This window comes from Populus alba, chromosome 14 (genome assembly GCF_005239225.2).
Source record: "Populus alba chromosome 14, ASM523922v2, whole genome shotgun sequence".
NCBI classification, from domain to species: Eukaryota; Viridiplantae; Streptophyta; class Magnoliopsida; order Malpighiales; family Salicaceae; genus Populus; species Populus alba.
The window spans coordinates 23,086,489-23,109,018 of NC_133297.1; the positions used below are offsets into that span (position 1 = coordinate 23,086,489).

At 36.1% G+C, this 22,530-nt stretch overlaps 1 pseudogene; it reads left to right on the forward strand.

Moving 5' to 3' along the window:
* LOC140954571 (uncharacterized) overlaps positions 1-12,818 on the forward strand; it is a 93,142-nt pseudogene extending 80,324 nt beyond the window's left edge.
* Positions 12,819-22,530: the final 9,712 nt, after the last annotated feature.

Below are 22,530 nucleotides of genomic sequence, written 5' to 3' on the forward strand. Positions count from 1 at the left end.
GTAGCCTTGGGTTAATGAGGGGTGTGTCAATAGCTGCATTTTTAGGAGGCAGTCAAGTTTTGGGGGTCGTCCCCAAAGCTTTAGCAAAAGGGGACCTCACTGGAAAAATAATTAGAGAGGAACTACAGGTCGCCATAATGTCTGATCGAATGAATGCAATGTTTAACCATGTTGACGCCTTCATTGCTTTACCAGGTGGTCTGGGCACATTGAAAGAGATCTTTCACATTTCCTCTTTGGCCCAACTACACATTCACCATAAACCTATAGGTTTGTTAAATGTTAATGGTTTTTATGATAATTTGTTGTCTTTTCTTGATCAAGTTGTGGAATAGGAACTTATAACATCTTTGGCACGACAAATCATAATCTCTGCTGCTACTGCTGAACAATTGATTGACCAACTACAATCTTTCATCCTTTTCATTGATCCCTGCATGAGTCGCCTAAATTGGTCAACTAAGGAAAGCCGTAAAAAACTTATATTAGATTTGAGCCTTCCTTTGTGAAACCTTGTGTCTTTTGGTTTTATTAATAGCATATTATTTTTTTGTTGTTATTTCTTATATTTGTTTAAGTGTATTTCAGGTTTGTCAATGTTCGTTGTTCCGGATGATGTCTTCTATACTTTATCTTTTTACCTTATGACATTGAAGACAATGTCTCATTTTGGTTGGGGGGAGAGGGTAGTAGTTGACATAAAAAAACAACTTACTAATTGTTTTTGCTATTATTAAAACCATTTAACAAAATTGTTATTAGGATGACAGAGTATGGAGAAAATTTTATTAACTCTTGAGACGCATCTTAGTAAGTATCCTTATCAAGGTCTATCAGAATACTTTTTGAAATATTCAGGTTTACAAACTCTCACTTTGTTATCACTTGATTCTACTCATATACTCATTTAACAAGTATATTAAACCTTCATTTTCACACACACACACACACACACACACACTTTAACATATGATTGTGGGTTGCACATTGGATTATTATATTAATTATGTTTTTTTGTTAAAGGTAACAACTAAGGGAAATGGATAGTATATAATTTGCAACAAAAAATAAAACTGATTAATAATATTGATGATAATAAAAACGTAGATAAGTTTGGTTTCGTAGCTTCCCTAACCTAAGCAATTAAGCCTGAAGGGGTGTTTTAACACCTAATACCCTAAAGTCAACTGACTTGGGAGCTATTGGCCTAAAGCTTGTTACATGGGTTAAGGAGAAAAGCTTAAGGGAATCAAACATTGCACTATGTACGTATCAGTATCTGCAACCTGAGTTACTAAGCTCGTAGGGGTGTCTCAATACCTAATGCCCTAAGACCAACTAGTGTGGGAGTCATTAGCCTAAAGCTCGTTACATGGGTTAAAGATGCATTGTGTTTTAAGTTATATGTTTTTGTGTGTGTGTGTGTGTAAAAAAGAAGAAAAGAAGAAGAAGAAAAAAAATAATAATCCCAACCCAAGGAAGTTAACCTTAAACATTAGAACATAATATTGTTTTCTTCCAACAAAAGCCCCATCATCTATGTTTTCATACATTGAGCATATAAAAAGAAGGTTTATTAATATGTTGTTTAAAAAATATGAAGCAAAAATATAAATTTAATAAGAGTTTGTTTATTTGGATATATTAATGGAAGTTGAATGATGAATGCCTTGCTTTGTGAAACTTGTAAATTGTTTTCTATTTTAACGCTTTGATTACTAAGGACTAGTAATAAGCTGGTTGGGGGTGTGATTAGTACTTAAAAGTGCATTTTTATCAAGGTTTTATATCATCATGTTGCACTTGAAGTATCAATAACTCCTTAACTAAAACATGTTTTATAATAACAAGTCTAATACTATAAGATACCTTTAATTTATGGTAAATGTTCATCTTAAATGCAGGCCTATCACATAAATCAAAGGATTGATTGATGAGTTTAACTACTGAAATTGAGAAGACAAAGAGAGGGTTAAGCTTAGAAAAGAGATGATGGTTCAGTCCAAACTGAAACACTGTTAAGTCATTGGGTCATATCTGGAGTTGTAGATCTTGGATTTCAATTTGGTTTATATGGCTAGAAAGCTAAGACATAGGCCTAAAACATTCATAGGAGTGCAAGGACCAATTCTGCTGTTTGGAAGTCCAAATCTTAGCAACAACAAAGAAGTCAGAATCTGTCCTGCAGCCCAAATGCTGTTTAGTGTTCAGCCCATATCTTGAGTTCTAGAAGTCCAAATACACTGATTTCTTTTTTGTTGGAATACTGAGACAATTTCCTAGAACTTTCATGAGGATAATCTATTAAAATTTTGATGTTAGCAATGACGTTTTGTTCAGACAAGAAGATAAGGATTGTCACCAAGTCAAAATATGGCCACCTAGTTAACAATTAGTCATCAAATCAATATTTCCAAATTTTGGCCTATAAAAGGTGTCATTTGTCATGCATTTAGGCATCTTGGTGTTTAGATCAAGATCTTGCTCTTGCTCTCTTTCTTTGTATTTTGTAATGTTCAAGTTTTATTTTATGTTATATTAATCTCTTGCGTATGCTTTTCATTACTTATATAATTATGTTCTTATATTGTTTATTTATGTTTCTCTCTTACATTATGTTTAGCTAAATTTATTATGTCAAGGTGAAAAGGTTACACTTATGGTGTAAGAATAATAATAGTATAAACTCAACATGGACTTTAATGCTCAATACTAACATGTTTTGTATTTGTTACCTTGTTCACTTTTAATACTTTGCTTGTTAAATGATTAATTTAGATTTATGTTGTATAACCACTGGTACAACAAATACTTGACACTTTTATAGCCCAACCGTATGGTATAACCGACACTTGTGCTATGAAAGGAACTTGATCTGTTGTTAACATAAGTTATAATCATGAATACCTGATAACATTCACAAGTATTAGTATTATTCGAATAACATAACTAATGTAATTATATTAACAATTTACCGATTGGAACCTCCTTTGTGTGTGGTTTACAGTTGAGTAATAAGAGTTTATACTATACTTGTTTGAATACCATTAGTGGATCCTCTAACCTTGACAATTGTTTTTATCATTGTTTAATCCTTATATCAATATCACATCTCAAAGCCCTCTTCAATTTATTATTATTATTATTGTTGTTGTTTTTTTTATTATTTTATTATTATTTATAATTTATACAGTTAGCCTCCCTTTGGTTCGAGCTCGGTCTTGCCGGGTTATTTATTACTTCGACACTCCTGCACTTGAGAGAAGACATCATCTTGAACTTTTATTGTTTGACAATTGAAATGAAACATCTAAAATAATCGATTCGGGGATAAGATAGCGAATTCTCACAAGCAAGTTTTCTTTTCGAATCCACGTTGGTATCAAAGCGATGATTTTGTTTGTTTTTTTTTTTTTTTTATGCAGTACATCTGTTACTATATAAACTTTAGGTGTAAATTTTGCATTAACAGAATACTTTCATTGAGTCTTGGACTTTATTTATACTGCCACAAGAAGTGCTTAAACCTCGTACTTTTTGATAATTTAGAATAAGGTTTTTCCTGCTGTGCTAGCTATTGATAAAGCTTTCAAACCAAAATGGAAATTGTTCCAATTAAGTCCCCTACCAGATCAGTTGCTTTTGTTTTTGGTCATTAAATGTTATTTTTATTGGAGGATTTAAAATTATAATTGTAAGAAAAGTGCAAAAGAGAAATTGGCTAAAAAAATTGAAAGCATGAAAGATCAAGTCAAAGATTTTAAAGTAAAAAAGGCTTTGTATTTTAAAAAATTAGAAGTTATCATGGAAAAAAAATATGATAGCACAAATCTTGTAAAATTTTACATTGAAAATGACTTTGCTCATGAGTTTTGAACACTAAGAACTTCACGGTAAAATAGGGTTATTAAGAGGAGAAATCAATCACTTTAAGAAATTAGAGAAATTATGTTGGGTTTCCTGAAACTCATAAATATAGTGAAAATAACAATTATAAAATCTTTAGGAAGCCCAAGAATCTCGTTAGATAGTTTAAGGTTCATGTAAAGATTACTTTAAGATCATATCTTCTTTTGATGTTACATTAACTCTTGAAGGTTGTGTTGTCTCAAACAACAAGTTGTTCAATTGTTCAATCTCTAATAGTAATACACATGAACTATCAAATCAAAAATCTTCTAAAAACCCTTTTAGAAAGAGCAATTGATATGCCTTTATTGCCAGTTCTTCTTCTTCTTCTTCTTTTAATGTTTTGAGGTATATCTTTATCTAATCACATCAAATTTTCCATCATTATCTCATCCATACAACAAATATCAGGCATAACATTCTATTTATATAAATCAAATCTATACTTGATTTGTCTAGGTATAGAACTATAATCCTTTGTATAAATTACATTATAGTTCTTAATTTCTAAAATGTATTTACAATTAAGTCCCACTTGATTAATCATCCCAACTTAATTTACAATTCCCTGAAAATAGAGAAAAGACAAGAAACGCAGGCTCTATTTAATATTACAACCATTCAACCATCAACAAAACATAATCATATTTTGTCTTTTGATATCCATAATCTTCCATCATGCATAAAAACACATTGATATGCATAATTTAATATATTGCATGCTTCAATCCTAGTTATTAGCTTTTTGTGTAATTTTAAAAAATATTTTTAACATTTAGAAATATTAAATCAAACTCAATTTGATAATTTCTCAAACCTTATAAATTTTATTTAATTCATTTTCCTAAGAAAATCATTTTAAAGATTTCATAAGAAAATTAATCATATTAAACTTTTGATGCGCAAAAGAAGGTAAAACTTGTTATAGTTGAGTTTAGTAACTATGCTATTATTTGTTGGGATCAAATGATTCTAGGTAGGAGAAGGAATGACGAGAGACCCATAGAGACTTGGGATGAGAGGAAAAAAATCATGAGAAACAAGTTTATTCCTAGACATTATTATAAAGAACTATTTCAAGGATTGCAGAGTTTGACTCAAAAGTGTAAGAGTGTTGATGATTACCATAAGGATATAGAGATTCCCATTATTAGAGCCAATATTGTGGAGGATAGATAGGCTACAACAATGAGGTTTGAATAAAGAGTTAACTAATGTGGTTGAGTTGTAGCATTTTATTGAGATAGAGGATATGGTTCACATGACTAATGTAATATCCCAATAATTCAAAGCTGAAATCAATGGTAAATTTTTTTTGGAGGCCATCATATTCTCAATGCTTCTCATAGTAGCATTTCAAAGGTTAGTACATGGGTTCCATCCATTAGCATGGCACATTACTCATACGATTGTGTAAATTCAACTTCTCCATATAGAAAGTATTCAATACACATACTACACAACATCATATTTACATATACATGGGTTTATATTATATCATAATAACATATGCATGAGTTCACATCCCTATTCGAATATTGATATTGTTACTAGATTATATAAAAGTGGCAATTCTACAACTAGTACATTCGCTCCTATAAAATACATAACGCCTAAACATGCGAATACACAGTTCTTTTAAAAAATATATGGACCTGTGGATTGTGATTTCCTACACACCTTGATTGTGTGTTGTCTCTGTTATAAAAGCAAAATGGATTCAAGAATTATAAATAATCTAAACATGATGATAATAAACAACTAGAAGAATATTATCGTGACCTCTTTCGTTATCAACTTAGCGGGTTACATTCCTTCTTTTTCCTTCTCATATGCTATTACAATCCTTATTATTTTGACTATTGTGTTATCCTTACTCATAACGCCCCAACAAACTCTTCGTCATCTCCCGACTATCCCATCTAGGATTCCATTAGCCGAAGCTAATTGTAACACTCAACCTTTTCCATAGTAAAAAAAATGGTGGAATTTTTTTTATAATCGTTAGGTTCTCTGATAATTTTCATAATATCATATGTGAATTTATAAATACTTACATTCATTAGCAACACACACCTCACATAGGTAAAGTAAATCAACATCCTATATAAGAGTGCAATACACATTCTTGCAACGGTATTATAGGATTTATCGTAATGGAATTCATCTTTTAGTGTAGTGCATACTCATGTGATTCTCACAATATATACATTCTCATACAAAAGATAATACACATCATGCATTCACACACATCATGTTTCACAAGATTGTACTTTCGTATACGTATTCCATTACAATTTTTGATACAAGTCTTTACAAAAGTGCCGAATGGAAAAATGTTCATCTAGTTCGTTCATTCTTATCAATACATAACACCTAAAAACATACTATTACATACCACCTTTCAAAATATGTGAACCCATGGAACGGGCTTTTCTATGCACCTTGATTGTGTGATGTCCCTATTACAAAAACAACATATATACAAGAATTGTAAATAATCTAAACATGATAATAAAAAACTAGAAGAACTTATCATTACTTGTTATCAACTGAAAATGAAAAAAAAAAAAGTTTTTTTTTTTTTTTTACATTTTTCCCCCCCCCCCCTCTTCTTCTCATATGCATTGTTATACAATCCTTATTATTTCGTAAGTGTTATTATTCTCACTTATGTGCCCTAACCTCTCCATAGGAATTGTGGGGCCAAAATTGAAATATTGATTGGGGTTAATTACTTCACTTTAACCCAATCATCCACCTTGGATGCTTTTAGTCGTAGTTAATCGCAACATCCAAACTTAGTCATCTGTCTCAGATGCCATTAACCAAAATTAATCACAAAAATCAATTTGTCATCTTTTATGGATTTACCATCGCGTCGAGTCAATCATCATAATCAACTCAGTCTCTCATCTATGATGCGAACCCTAGCAAAATTTAATGGAATTTGTGACCCCAAGATCAATCTAATCCAAGTTTGTTGAGATTTGAATGAGCTTATCATAATGGAAGACTTGCTCCAAGGCAACAAAACTATAAACCCAAACTCGGATCCCACAACGCGCTACACTTAGAGACGAGCAAAAGAAGTATAATTTCACAACAAGAACCATGGTCATTCTTTGAAGAGTTGAAAGTTCATAATCAAGAACCAAGATTGAGCAACCAAAAGTCAACTACATGCTGAAAATATCATGAAAAGTCTTCCCTAAAATTATTCCTAAAGAAGTATTTAAAAACTTCAAGCCAAAACCCCAAGTTCCCTAATGGTCTCACATAAGCCGCAAATTAAATAATAATCAACCCAAGCTAAAACTAGCCCAAAATAATTAAAATAAACAAAATAAACAAGTCTAAGATCCAAATAAAATGTCTCCTTTTAAAAATAAAATAAAGTTTGATAGCCCAACTAATTAAAAATAAGGGGACAAGTTCCTATTTCCCGCATTCTGTCTGGCAAGCAGCAAAAGTCCAACTTAAAACAGATAGTTCTCTCTCCATCTTAATGAATTATAAGGCATCCCATATACCAATTGGAAATGTATGGAAGTACATAGTTTTCATCCCGACTAGAATCACATCAAAAAGTTTATCTATAGCTTCAATTATGACCTAAAGAGAGTAACGAAAGTCAAACTGCTCGGAATCTAGTCTTCTCACTCCAAATGACCTTGTGCAATGGTTTGTTTTCCACAACAAGCCCCTCTTGAACATGAATCAAATTTTAATTCAAGGCTTGCTCTTTATTATTACAAATCCTTGAAGTCCGCCTTAGCCCATGTATCTTGAAGAAGTCCATTGAAAGCTTTTTTGAAACTTCTTAAGCCCCCCAAAAAAAGGCCCCCCTAGTCAATTGGGGGCCAACTTTTATTGGGAACCCTTTTTCCTTAATGGATCCCTTTTTTTTTTTTTTTTGATGGTTTTTGAAAAATCGCATCAATCTAGGATGTCATTAGCCAAAAAAAGCCCAAAAGAAAATAAAAATCCAAAAAAATATTCCCCAACTTGAAAAAAAAAAAAAAAAACCATCCTCTAAGATGCCATTTACCCAGACTTATTCATCAGCCCAACTCGGCCATCCATCTAGGATGCCATTAGCTTGAAACTATATCATCAACGCAACCTGACCATCAGTCTAGGATCCATTAGCCCGAAAGTTAATCATCCAATTTATCCCGACCATCCCCTTAGAGCCTTATTAGCCCAAAAGCTAATCCTTCAAACACAAACATGGCCTTATACCATCGTGGATGCCATAGCTAAAACTAATCATCAATTCAATCTCGGCCATCCCCTTTAGGATCCATTAAACCGAAGCTAATCATAAATATACATTGAACATTCTTATAGCAGTTTAGTATTCATTTTATCACAATAGTAGATCTTCATCATTGACTCTTACGAAACATTTCATATCAATTTAACATTCCTGTATTAACACAATAGTAGATCCTTTGTCCATTACTCGTACGAACATTCCAAAATAGATTTGCATACATTTATAACACAATGATAGTCCCTAATAAACTCAGTATAAACATTCTATAACAGTTTTAGCATTCATCTAGAACACAAATAATAAATACTTCATAGACTCGTTAAAAATGTTATTTTAATACCATTTAAACATTCATTATATCAAAAGAATAATCTTTCGTGAATCCGTACAAAAATTCCCATGATAAGTTTTAGTTACAAGCTATAACACAATAAAAGACACTTTCATAACAAAATTCACTTTGGGGAATTAACATTATGACTAGAAGCGGTGTGAAACCAACCTTACCTTACCCTCCTGTGTGTTGTCCTTATCCGGTCGTAGGTTCAATCCCGACGCAACCACCTAACACAACAAAGACACAAAAATCAGCACATTTGGCATTGATATTCATCATATCTTCAATCACCATACATATTCCAATAATTTACAAACATATTCACATTCAAGTGTTCCAACATATTACCCACCCCATCATTACCATGAAGAATTAATTCATTTTTAGTGAAGTGTGTCACAGGAAAAATCATAGAAGAGAACCGATTGTTAAGACAATAGGATTCGGTTCAGCGGAGATTGATTCGTTGGAGACACAACATTGGCAATAAAAAACCTAAGTTGCTATGACATAACAATTAAACGACAAAAACTAATTTTGTTGCTTACACAACAATTCAAACAGCCGGGAAAGAGATTTCTTGTACCACAGAATTCGAACACGAACCAAACTAATTTTGGTGACATTAAACGGCAGAAATCCCCAACACAATACACTGCTGAATTCCAATAAAAATCAATTGAAGAAAAAACTTTACGCTAGTCCACTAACCCAACTAAAAGCATTTAACGCAAACACAATTCATAGTTGATGCTAAATTCATCAGCGTAATAATACGACTGACGCATTAAACCGTCAGTACACCACCATCATACATCAATGTTTTATCCATCAATGCAAACCATCAACATATAACTACTAACAATGCACCACAACCAAGATATCATACACCTAGTCTTATCGCTCTAAGATCAGCCAAGTCCCTTCATTTTCCCTTCCCCCCTTGCCGGACATGCTGTCCATGCCCCTAATTTACACATGAAATGTCATTTTTATCACAAAACATGTAACAAATTACCTCATCACTTTTCATAACCATGCATTCGCAAATCACATTTGATGGCACCAAACATAATATTTCATTTACTCAACATGCATTTTAGTTTCATTGATAATCACAACCCTACAACATAACATCATTCTAACATATTATCACACAATCTCAAACAAACAAGCAAATCTAGGATCAATACACCAATAACTTTAGTTTGATTCTTAGCATAATCATAAGTTCTTACAAGTTCACAATCTATGCATAATGTCACATAAACATTTGCATTTCAAAATCCAAGCCCACTAACCGACCCTTCTTTCCAGTTTGTGTATCAAAATTATCCATTTTTTTTGTTACAAAGGTTTTGAAATTATCCCCATTCAAACCCCATTATTTCGTCCCTCTTTCTAGTCTAGATTTCCTTAGTAGCTAGTGTAAGAATTCTAGACCATTTACTTGGGTTTCTTCTTCCTTTTGTCCCAAAGTCACAAGAAAACAGTGAGAAAGGCTCTAGTTCATAGCTCATATTCAAACAACTTTAGGAAGGATTTTAACATTTTTCTTCCCTTCTACTTTGATTTTTTGTAAACACCCCCCAAAAAAACAAAAGAAGTAAAAACCGAAATGACTCCACCATCACTACCGATTCAGAATCGCCAGTGACACAAATTTTGGCTGCGATTCTGAATCGACAACGACGTAGTTTTGGTTGCCGATCTCTGAATTGCAGCACCACAATTTTTGCTCGCAATTTCTGAATTGGTAGCGCACAGTTTAGCTGCCATTCTGAATTGTAGCGGTGTAGTTTTTGGTTGCCATCACTAAAAATTGAACAACGCCATAATTTGGCTGCCGATTTCTGATTCAAAAAACCCAGTTAGCTACCGATTTCTGAATCGCAGCAGCACAGTTGGCTACCCGAAGTTTCTAAAACTGAAAGCAAACGCAGTTTTGGCTGCCCATCTCTAAATCGTAGCCATAGTTTTCGGCTATCAATCTCTGAATGGCAGCACATGGTTGGTTTTATTTCTGAATCAGCAGCGGCGCAGCTCTCCTTGCGCCCGTATTGCTGAATCGGCAACGACAAATTTATGGCTGTCGATTTCTGATCGATAGTGACACTATAAAACCTAACAAAAAAAATTAATGTTGGACCGAGCCTATTCTAGGGAGAGGGGAATGGAACCAGCTCAAGGATAACACTAAATGGGGATTAGGACACCCTTGGTCCAACATCCTAACACCCTCTTTTTTCATTTAAGAAGGGTATAAATGCAGCAAGGAGAGAGAGAGAGGGGGGGGGAGGCTATTCCCCAAACGAGTTGCATGCTCTTATCCCATTCCCTCTTCCCAAAATGAGCTGCATGCTCTTGTTCTTTGTTCCTTCCCAAAGAGAGCTCAACCACTCTGCTGTATGTGCTAGCAGAGGAAGAAGGGGCAGAAAACTGAGACTCGAGGGAAGAAACCATACCACTAACCTGCTCAAAAGACTGTCTAAAAACCCATGAGGTAAGACCAATATCCTTCTCTTGGCTGGTTGTTACCCCAGATTTTAGACAAAATGGAAAGGGTGGTGTTCTTGCACCTTAACTCAAGGAATCCTTGACTAAATGGACAACCTATATAGAACAAAAGATGAATGACACATACACAAGACCTTACTTAAGATACATGAACGATTTTGAATGCATGAACCTAGGGGAGGGTTGGAAATAGTGAGGGCTGGACAAAATTTGAATTAAAGTGACAAAATGCATGGATGATGATCTCGTGAGACTTTTAGGAACATTTTTGAATCAATAACAGAATCATACTTGTGTTGATGATGTAAATTCTGCATATTTGATTGATGAAATTATATTGAAAGGTGGTGGAATGATGTTAAGTGCAAATTGTGTTATTAATGAACCTTGAAAGCATGCTATGTCTGAAACAGGAACCACACTGTATATTGCTTCGGTTTGGTTTGTTTAATGAATGAATATGTGTAATTGTGAATCTGGAGAATGAATTGTGAATTGTGATTATGATTATACTTGTGAGAAATATGAATGATTGCATGTGTAGCTAAGTGTAATGGGTGCAACATTGCCCAGCCATAGGATTGAGGGAACAATGAGAAAATTCACTGTGACGAACACCTTAAGGAATTAAGTCCATGACAAAAAATGAACACTTGGAATTATGAAAATTGCTCGTGTGGTGGTTGTTGATGTATTACCATAATGTAAGTGAAAACATGGAATGAATGAATTCAGAAAAACCTTGCTAAATGAACTTGTGTAGTTCGTTGTCTTAAATTGTGTTGTCTACAGTGAATCAACGTTAGGTTCTAATATATTTTTCTATAACGCGAATCAGTGTTTGCTGCTGAATTGTATATTTCGCAGCGAATACAAGTGTTAGTGGAATTGTGTATTTCGTAGCCGAATCAGGTGTTCGCTGCTGAATTGTGTATTTTGCAGCGAATCAGGTGTTCGCTACCGAATCTGTATTGTCAACAGCGAATCAGGTATTCGGTGTCGAAATTGTGTCGTCCGTAGCGAATTAGGTGTTGATTGTCGAACATGTGTCGTCCACAATGAATAAGGTGTTCGTTGCCGAACGTGTGTTGTCCGCAGCGAATCAGGTGTTCGCTGTCGAAGTTATATCGTTCGCAGCAAATCAGGTGTTCATTGCCCAAGTTTTGTCATCCGTAGCAAATCAGGTATTCGCTACTGAATTATGTATTCCACAGTGAATTAGGTGTTCACTGCTGAACTTTTGTTGTCCGCAGCAAATTAGGTGTTCGCTACTGAATTGTGTATTCCGCAACGAATATGCGTTTGCTACCGAAGTTGGGTTGTCTGCATCAGAAGTAAGATTTGCTGCCGAAAATCGAGTTGCCTATAGCAAAGGAGCATTTGCTGCCGAAATTGTGATGATTGTAGCAAAACAGTTTTCACTGCCGAATTGTGCGGTCAGTAGCGAACCAGTTTTCGTTACCGAAGCGTGCGGCCTGCAGCAAACCAGTTTTCACTACTGAACTGTACGACCTACAACGATGAATCAGTTTCGCTATTGATTTTCTGCAATAAACCCTTGGCAAGAAATGACTTAAATGCTTGCAACAATTTCATTGTATGATGGTGTAAAAATGTGGAATGCTTGAATGTGTACATATGGACTCTTGAAATAAGTATGGTGATGAATGTGATTTAAAGATGCAATATACTGATGTGACCATTGATGTCTTAGGTAGTGGGCCAGGATTGGATAATCGTCAGGACGAGGACAACCCACAAGTGGAATATTAGGTGGTTTCCACTTTTTTCTTGTATGATGTTTATGTTTTGAAATCATTTACTTATGATAATATTTTATTAAATCCTTGTTTGAATGATGAAACGACGATGAAGTGTATGATTGAATTATTGATGATTGTCGAAAACGACTATGAAATGTCGATCAAGTTCTTGATGAATGTTGAAACAATGATGAAAATGTTTGTGTTCTAAAAATGACCCATTTGAGGTGGATATATTATTGTGTTGTGAGAATATTAAATCGAATATGAGATGTTGATTGGGCTATTATGAACTTGGGTTGATTGAAATTTGAAGTATGAGTATTACGAAGATCTACCGTTTTAATATATATTTGAATGTAATTGTGATGAATGGTTGTAATGGGTATTACAAGGGATCTACCATTTCATATTATTGAATGTAATTATGACGAAATGTATTATGAAAGGATCTATTGTTGTTGTATTTTATTGAATGTAATTATGATGAATGGTTGTATGGGTATTACAAGGATCTAACCATTTCATATTATGAATGTAATTGTGATGAATGGTTTTGTATAAGTATTACAAAAGATCTACTGTTGTATTATAGTGATTGTTAATTATCACAGAATGATTATATGAAGTATTACGAGGGATCTATTGTTGTTATTGTATTTTGAACATTAACTGTTATGAATGGTTGGATAAAAAATATGAATTGTAACACCCGGCTTTCCAAGCCCAAAACACAGTAAATTTTTTTATATATATGCATTCACAACCACATGTGCCGACAAATCAATGAATCTAAATCCTCACATCATCAAAATACAAATATACAATCAACATTCATTTCAAGTGAATCTTACAACAACACGTAATATTAAGGTTGGCTTGATTTGAATTCATATTAAAAAATAAACACAGACATGAGTTTGCAGTCTTATCCTACTAATAGTCATCACAATTTTAAACAAAAAAGGATCTAATAAAAGTTATACATTCATACATTGATCCATACAAAATACATTGGATTTAAAATACATCTACATAATTCCTGCAAAAGTAGTTCCCGTGTATCGGGTTTCCTAGACATCTCGTTGTGTGAAGTCCCGCAGCAGTACAAACATTTAAGAGAATGCAAATACTTAATAATAATAAGAAATGGTAACTAACGGTTTGGCAATTAAATAAAGCATTAGCAATTTTATAATTTCTTCATGTATTTGCTATAACAATCTAGTAGTACATATAGATACACAAGTTTCGGATATTCGCCAAAACTGTCATTCATTTGTCCCGGCCACCCATCCGGATTCCATGGCGAAAGCTGTGTCGCTGCCAATCCCAAAATCGGCAGCAGAAACTGCATTGCTGCCGATCAAGGAATTGGCAGCGCAAACTGTGTCGCTGCCAATTTCTGTATCGGCAGCAAAGACTGCGTCGCTGTCGATCCAGAATCGGCAGCGGAAACTGTGTCGCTGCCGATCCAGAATCGGCAGCGGGATCATTCCTTTATCCCGGCCATCCATTCGGACGCCATTAGCCAAAGCTAATCAATCTTTGTCCTGGCCATCCGTTTGGATGCCATTAGCCGAAGCTAATCAGTCCTTCATCCTGGCCATCCATTCAGATGCCATTAGCCGAAGTTAATCACTCTTTATCCCGGCCATCCATTCGGATGCCATTAGCCGAAGCTAATCGCTCATTTGTCCCATTAGCCGAAGCTAATCAACCTTTAATCAACATTTAAGCGTTCGACAATTTAATATCGGTTCTAACAATACGGTAGTACTCAAGCTAAAATATTTCAAGATTCAACATATGAAAAAGAAAGGTGCAAGTCACCTACCTGCTCCACCTGTGGGTCATTCCTGTCTTGATGATGGTCCAATCCCGACCGCACCACCTAAGACATCAATGGTCACAAATCAGCACAGTTGTATTTATTTTACTTTTGAATCATATTCATCATCACACTTATTTCAAGAGTTCATATGTTCACATTCAAGTGTTCCATATTTTACACCATCATATCATGAAATTGTTACTAGCATTTAAGTCATTCCTGCCTAGGAGGCTTATTGTAGAAATCGGCAGCAGAACTGGTTCGCTGCGGGCTGCCAGTTCGGCAGCGACAACTGTTTCGCTGCCGGCAGCCCGTTCGGAAGCGAAAACTGCATCGCAGTTGGTGCCACAGTTTCGTTGCACAACGCACAACTCGGCAACAAATATCAATTCGTTGCAGGAAGTTCAGTCTCGGCAGCGAAATAGAATTTCGTTGCGCAACACACAAATCGGCAGCGAATATCGATTCGCTGCAGGAGGTTCGGTCGCGGAAGCGAAACAGAATTTCGCTGCGCAATACACAAATCGGCAGCGAATATCGATTCGCTGCATGAGGTTCGGTTGCGGCAACGAAACAGAATTTCGCTGGGCAACACACAATTTCAGCACATAGTTCTTCAACAAAATTCAGCAACAACAATCACAACAAAAACACATTGATTTCAGCAAAATGATCACAGCAGAACACATTAAATTTCAGCAGCAACTTCATAGCAGAACACATTAATTCCAACACCAATCATCACATCAGAACACATTAATTCCAGCAGCATCATCACAACAGAAAACATTAAATTTCAGCAACATCACAACAAAACACATTGATTTTAGCAACAATCATCACACCAAAACACATTAATTCCAGCAGCAACATCACAACAGAACACACACACACATGCATGCTGGCCTACCCCATAGTTAAAGCCAGCCCTCTACCATGATTTGTTAGATGTTCTGAAATTGACTTTATTTCACTTCTGTTTGCTAGTTCTCCTAGTTAATTTCAGTTTCCTTCATAGCTGGTTTAGGTCTTAGATCAATTTTTCTTAGGGTTTTTCTTCTTCATTTTCGTTTCTGATTTTAAGGGGAAGAGGAAGGGAGTTTCATGACCCATACCTTCTGAATTTAACTAAGTTTGAGGAAGGTTTGACACTATTCTTTTCTCTTCAGCTGCTGGTTCTCCTCCTTCTTCTTCCTCTCACGTTTTCCAGCTCTCTTTTTCCTCTCCTCTATGCAGCTGCCCACTCCTCTCTCAAGGTCTCATCTCTCCCTCACAAGTTCACAAGGCAATCTCTACTGGTTTGATTCACGTTTCTGTTGTGAAAGGGGAAGGGAAGAAGGGCATGCAGCTGCTGGTTTGGGAAGAAGATGGATCATTCTCTCCCCCCTCTTTGTATTTATACTACCCATCAAATGAAATGGGTTGTTTGGGGGTTGGTTTAGGTGTGTTCTTATCCTTGTTTGGTTTATATAAAACCAGTTTTACCCCTCCCTCCCAGCTTTGCGTCACTGTTGATTGAGAAATCGGCAGTGAAAACTGCATCGTTGCCGATTTCTGCTTCGGCAGCGAAACAGCGTCGCTGCCGATCCAGAAATCGGCAGCAGAAACTGCGTCGCTGCCGATCAAGAAATGGGCAGTGAAAAACTGTGTGGGTGCCGATTTTTGTATCGATAGTGAAGGCTACGTCGCTGCCAAATCCAGAATCGGCAGCGAAGACTGCGTCGCTGCCGATGCGGAAATCATCTCATCATCATCATCTCTCTATCTATCTCTCTCTCTAAATATGTATTTATATATATATATTTTTTTCTTTGGGTGCTTAACATTCCATACCTGGTGGTCCAAATAAATTGGGATACTTTTTCCTCATCTCAGCCTCCCTCTCCCAAGTTTCCTCTTCTACTTGAGCATTTGCCATAAAATTCTGACGATGGGGATCTTTTTGCTCCGTAATTCCTTCACTTCTTGATCTAGTATCCTTATGGGCCTCAATTCCAGTGTTAAATCTTCCTTGACTTCTACTGGAACCTGGGGTAGAACTCGGGCGGGGTCCACGTCAGCCTTCCTTAACAAGGAGACATGGAACACATCATAAACCTTGGCTAGCTATGGGGGCAAATCCACCTTGTAGGCTACTAGTCCTACTCGTTGTAAGATTTTGAAGGGTCCGATGAAGCGGGGAGTTAACTTCCCTTTTAATCCAAACCGTAACATGTTCTTCCATGGGGCTACCTTCAGGAACACCTGGTCCCCCGTACTGAACTCGAGAGGTCTTCTCCTTATATCGGCATACTTCTTCTGTCTATCCTGTGCGGCTTTGATGCGATCCCTAATAGTTCTCACTTTCTCCGTGGTGACTTGGACCAACTCTGCGCCATATAACTTCCGGTCCCCTATTTCCTCCCAACACAAAGGAGTTCTGCACCTCCTACCATACAAGGCTTCATATGGGGCCATCCCTATTGTGGCTTGGTGACTATTGTTATACGTGAACTCCACCAATGCCATGTGTTCCTCCCAGTTTCCCCCAAATTCTAGCACACAAGCCCGTAATAGGTCTTCCAAGACTTGGATGACTCTTTCTGATTGGCCATCCGTTTGAGGGTGAAACGCAGTGCTTATGTCCAATCTTGTCCCCAAGGCATGTTGTATGCTCGGCCAAAGTCGAGAGGTGAACCTGGGATCTCGATCCGATACAATGGACACCGGAATCCCATGAAGTCGAACCACCTCATTTATGTAGATTTTGGCAAGCTTGTCCACTGAGTCGATCATCTTTATAGGCAAGAATAGTGCGGATTTCGTCAACCGATCTACGATGACCCATATCGCATCATTTCCTTTCCTCCCTTTGGGAAATCCTGACATGAAATCCATAGTGATCATCTCCCACTTCCATTCTGGAATTTGTAATGGTTGTAATGGTCCCGCATGCCTTTGGTGTTCAACCTTGACTTGTTGACATATCCCCACACTTTGACACATACTCAGCTATTTCCCTTTTCATACTAGGCCACCAATAGAGATGTTTCAAGTCTTGATACATCTTAGTGCTGCCAGGATGCATGGAGAACTTGGACTCATGTGCTTCTTGTAAAACCATTCGTTTGACAGTTTCGTCATTAGGCACGTACAGTCGCTGTCCCATCATCAAGGATCCATCATCCGCCACTCGGAATTTCATTTCTACCCCGGCCTCCACATTCTTCCTAATCTTGGACCCCACCTTGTCATGGAATTGGGCATGTAGTATCTGTTCTCGATACGTTGGTCGCACCAAGAATTGAGCTACTAACCCACCTCCTACATTAATTCCCAAATCTGCACCCATCTCCTTCAATTCTGCCAGTTGCCACTCCTTTCCCACTGTTAAGCTTCCCAAGGAGGCTTTATTTTTGCGACTGAGGGCATCTTCCACCACGTTTGCTTTCCCCGGGTGGTATTCTATGGTGCAGTCATAATCCTTAATGAGCTCTATCCACCTTCTTTGTCGCATATTCAACTCCTTTTGCGACATCAGATACTTCAGGCTCTTATGATTAGTAAAAAATTGGGTTCGAGACCCATACAAATAGTGTCTCCATATCCTCAAGGCAAATACTACAGCAGCCAACTCTAGGTCGTGCACCGGGTAGTTCACCTCATGAGTCTTTAATTGCCTTGATGCGTAGGCGATCACCTTCCCATGTTGCATCAAAACACACCCCAATCCCTTTCCTGAGGCATCACTATATACCACAAAACCCTCGGTCCCTGAGGGAAGGGTTAATACTGGAGCAGTGGTGAGCCTCCTCTTCAATTCTTGAAAGCTTTTCTCACATTCTTCCGACCACACCCACTTCTTATCCTTCCTAGTTAGCTGGGTCAAAGGGGTTGCAATCAAGGAAAAACCTTCGATAAATCTCCGATAGTATCCTGCAAGTCCCAGGAAGCTATGTATTTCAGTGACCGAAGTTGGCCTTTCCCATTTCAAGACTGCCTCGACTTTTTAGGGGTCAACAAAAACACCTTCGGCTGAAATGACATGTCCCAGAAACATCACTCTCTTCAGCTAAAATTCACATTTACTCAGTTTTGCATATAGCTGGTGATCTCTCAAGGTTTGTAAGGTTTGTCTCAAGTGTTCTTCATGCTCTTCGAAGGAATTTGAGTACACCAGTATATCATCAATGAAACACCACCACAAACTTATCCAGGTATGGTTGGAAAACCCGATTCATCAAATCCATGAAAAGGGCTGGGGCGTTTGTCAACCCGAACGGTAGCACCAAAAATTCATAGTGTCCGTAACGAGTTCTAAATGCGGTCTTTGCTATATTCGCTTCTTTAATCTTCATCTGATAGTACCCTGATCTCAGATCTATCTTTGAAAATGCCCTCGCTCCTTTAATTGGTCGAACAAGTCATCTATCCGAGGTAACGAATACTTGTTTTTCATTGTTATTTTGTTCAACTGTCGATAGTCAATACAAAGTCTATGGGCTCCATCTTTCTTTCTTACAAATAGGATTGGTGCTCCCCAAGGAGAATTACTGGATCGTATGAACCCTTTGTCTAATAATTCCTGTAATTGAGTCTTTAACTCGTTCAGTTCTGCTGGAGCCATTCGATACGGTTGTTGAGCTATGGGTGGGACTCCAGGAAAAGTGTCTATAGACACCTCTACCTCTAGCTCCGGGGGTAGTCCTGGTAGTTCTTCAGGAAACACATCTGGGAAATCCTTCACCACAGGAATATCCTTCAATCGTGGACCTTCTGTTGCGATGTCGCGGTCGCACAAATTAATTACCCTAGCTTAAAACACACAAGATAGTATAGAGCAAGCAAGGGGTCGATCCCACGAGGAAGTTTGAAGTTAGATTTTTATGTTGTACGTTATGTAATTGGGGGGGATTGATTTGAAATGATTTAAACTATGGCAGAAATTAAACTAGCAAACAAAATCAATTGAAACTGAAATATATCAAGAAAACAAACCTTGGTTGCAAGCACACATCCACCAACGGAAATTAGAACCGATCCTTGAAACGAAACTCCAGTTTATATCATGAATTTTATCTTTTCTTAATATTGGTTAATTAACGGATCCGCCGTATAACTATCCCTAACCAACAAACAATCACAGTGTCCGCACTAATGATTTAATCCAATGGCAGCCTTAAGATCCAGATAAATTCATAATCTTAACAACCAAGTTGTCAATTTGTGTTGCTATGATCGAATGTTCTCCCTAAGTTTAATAACGTAGTTCCGCTACAATTATCAAGCTTAGTTGCTTCACAAGTTTATATACCACAACTCCGGTTTTGATATCAAACTTAGCAATAGATTGTTCACAATAATAACTTAGAGTCCGCTCTAGCAATCATCAACAACAATCATAGGAAATATGCATAGGAAAACAAACATACTCATTCATAACATAAACTGAAAATAAAAGGAAGAATAAATCTCACAGTTCTTGAAATCCGAAGGTTTGTTGTGTCCTTGCAACCAAGAAAACGAGCTTAGCCTTGCATATCTATTGAACAACTACTCCTAAAGATGAAAGAATACATAATTTCTGATTTGTAGAGAGGAGAGTTTGTGTTTCTTCCTTTCTTCTTCTTTTTTTTTTCTTCTTGCTACCTCCTTCTACTTCTTCTTCCTCTTGCTACCTCCTTCTACTCACCCTCTATTTATACACAAATTGTAAGTAAGAAAATCAAAGTTCAAGTGTGAACATCAATAGATGGTGGTAGTGTGAAGGCGGCTGGCGGCTGGTGGCTGCTGTCTTGAGGTTGGTGGCTGCCATGAGGTTGGTGGCTGCCATGAGGTTGGTGGCTGCCTTCCTTAACCTTCTAGAATATTTACTAGAGGAGCTAAATTGCTGGTCGGTTTGGATGCTTCTAGATGAAATTTGGATTCGTTTCTTCACGCAACCTGCTTGCTGGCAGAATTCAGCTGTCATCTTTGAAAAATCATATATCCCTCATATGACATCGTTTTTGGCTGAAATTTGGAGCGTTTATAGATCTTTGAGTAAGGAATCCAACAAAATTGAGTTTGCATCAATTGGACTTCTTGAAGCTCCAGATATTGAATTTTGAATGGGCAAAGGTCAACATTGGCAGACTGCGAGATTTGACTTTGAAGGATGTGATTTCCATGATCTTTCTCTTTTTATTTTTCTTGCATTACATTTCCAAAAAGGTATGGATGTTAGCTTTTTAATGCCACTGGAATCACTTCATTTCGATCTCTGGAACTCACGCTCTGCACAAAATACCGACTGAACGTCAAATCTGCCAATTACCTCCAATTTACTCCTTTTTGCATATTTCATCCAAAAATGCCTTCAAAACATAAAACAAAGAATATCAAGGCATTTTTATATAAATAACATATGCAAAACACTAGTTAAATGCGGGTGAAACTATCGAATAATATGGTTACATCAAATACCCCCACACTTAGCTCTTGCTCGTCCTCGAGAAAGGATAAATAAAATTAAATTGAAAATAACTATGATCAATTTCTTAATCTCCCATCAATGTCTAAGAGTACAAGCATTATAAACAAGAATACAATCATGAAGGATAAATAATATAATTCTCATGAATTTATTTACATGCAAACTTCAAAAACTCAATCAATCGTCTGGATTTAAATGAAATCTATGCCATGCCAAAGTGATAGGTCCTCTCATTGATATACACTCCAACACTCATGTGTTTAGGGTTTATGTGTTTAAATCTCTCAAATTCAATCAAAGAGTATGTTCTACCATAAGCTTGCTTTTCAATCTCATCTCCATTAGCAACTTATTACAAGTATTACATGAATCAAAAGGTCTTATTTTCCGGTTGTAATAGGGCTGAGGTTAAGGTGAGGTAAAAGAAAGTAAAAGGAAAGGTTCAAACCAAAGAAAGTAGAGCATTTTGAAAAATAATACTTCAAACAATATAATTCCATTAAAGCACATAAATTTTTCATCTTTAATCACAAATGCTTAACTCCTTTTGATTTCAAGCTCTTTCAACATAAAACCTTAAGAACATAAAGGAATACTTTTTTTTTTCTTTTTTTTTTTTTTTTTTTTTTTTGTTTTTCTTTTGGCAACTTTGCCCATCTTTTCATCAAGCATCACTTCTTTCTTTTCATATAATTTCCAACTATAATTCCATGAAATATTACAAGTATATGCTCTACTAATCCTTGGCCAGGGGAAAGAAAAAACATATATAAAGTTAAGGCTTATACATGGATAAAGCAAAAAAAAGATAACCAAGCTCAAAACGGGTTCACTAAGGATAATATGCTTTAGGTTGGCTTTTTGGCTTGAGGGGTTAAAATTCCTAATGCCTTTATCATCTTCATGTATATTTGTAATGGGATATAATCTCAATAAGATATGAAGCAAGTTCTAGAGATACTTATCATTGAAAGAATGCACACTCAAAGAATATAATTTTGAAGGCTCAAAAGCTTGCATTTGTATAACACTATAAAGTCAACATGGCATATTCTCAAAGTCAATCCCTAAACCAATTAAACCTTAAAATTTGCATGCATACTCCTTCATTTGATTTATATCTTCATCTATCTCAATTAATTCTCATACATAATACTCATATTCTCAAAAACCAATGGGAGTTAAAAAGATCAAAATTTGTGTTTTTTTTTTTTTTTTTTTTTTTTAAGAACAACAAAGAAAATTAAAATAAGAAAACCAAAATTCTCTCAATACCCCCACACTTAAAACACAACATTGTCCTCAATGTTGAAATAAAAGCAAAGGAACATAAGAGAATGACAAAGATAAAGTAAAATACGAAAAATAAAAGATAAGGAAAAAGAAAGCAAATCTGATTTTTTTTCTTTTTGTGCTGGGTTGCCTCCCAGTAAG